The 639-nt window shown below is 61.8% G+C and overlaps 1 non-coding gene across 1 annotated transcript in view; it reads right to left on the bottom strand.

The window, feature by feature from the left end:
• The window catches only part of LOC148314899 (18S ribosomal RNA), a 1,934-nt gene extending 1,723 nt beyond the window's left edge, over nucleotides 1-211 (bottom strand). The window contains exon 1 of the ribosomal RNA XR_015841424.1: nucleotides 1-211. This exon is cut by the window's left edge and continues 1,723 nt beyond it. This is a non-coding gene — a ribosomal RNA (18S ribosomal RNA).
• Nucleotides 212-639: the final 428 nt, after the last annotated feature.

The following is a 639-nucleotide window of genomic DNA, read 5'->3' as shown; positions in this document are numbered from 1 at the left end:
CGCGCGTCCCCGCGGAGACGGGTCGGCGCTCGTTTGCATGTATTAGCTCTAGAATTGCCACAGTTATCCAAGTAACGGTGGAGCGATCAAAGGAACCATAACTGATTTAATGAGCCATTCGCAGTTTCACTGTATCGGAACCGTGTGTACTTAGACTTGCATGGCTTAATCTTTGAGACAAGCATATGCTACTGGCAGGATCAACCAGGTAGCCCTCGCGTCCGGCGGTCTGTGTTTCTTGCATTGGAACCGGAGCTGAGCGGGGAGCCGGGCGCGGGGACCGGGCGGCGCCCGCGGGAGACGGCCTCCCGCGGGGTTACCCCCGGCGGCACCCCAGCCTCCCTCGTTTCTTTCATTCATTTTTTTCGGACGTGGGCTACCGAAATTTCCGTTACCGATTCAGCCCCCGTGCGCGGTGAGGAAGTCGGCTGGGCCTCGGTATGTACTCGGTCCGTAGAGGCCGCGTTACCGCGTGGCGGTCAGTCGCGGGAGGGAGCCGGAGCCGCCCGCACGCCCGCGACCGCAACACGCACTCGGAGGCGGCGTCTTCTGACAGACGCCGGTAGGGTTTGAGAAACATGCTTTTTCGGAAAGGACCGCTCGGCTGACGCGGGCCTGGGCTCCCGCACCCCTCTCGTG

This window comes from Idiotropiscis lumnitzeri, unplaced genomic scaffold, assembly GCF_059441095.1.
Source record: "Idiotropiscis lumnitzeri isolate Australia: NSW breed Sydney's pygmy pipehorse unplaced genomic scaffold, RoL_Ilum_1.0 HiC_scaffold_184, whole genome shotgun sequence".
Classification (NCBI taxonomy): Eukaryota; Metazoa; Chordata; class Actinopteri; order Syngnathiformes; family Syngnathidae; genus Idiotropiscis; species Idiotropiscis lumnitzeri.
Note: the sequence above shows the minus strand (reverse complement) of the source record. Positions and strands in the feature narration are given on the sequence as shown.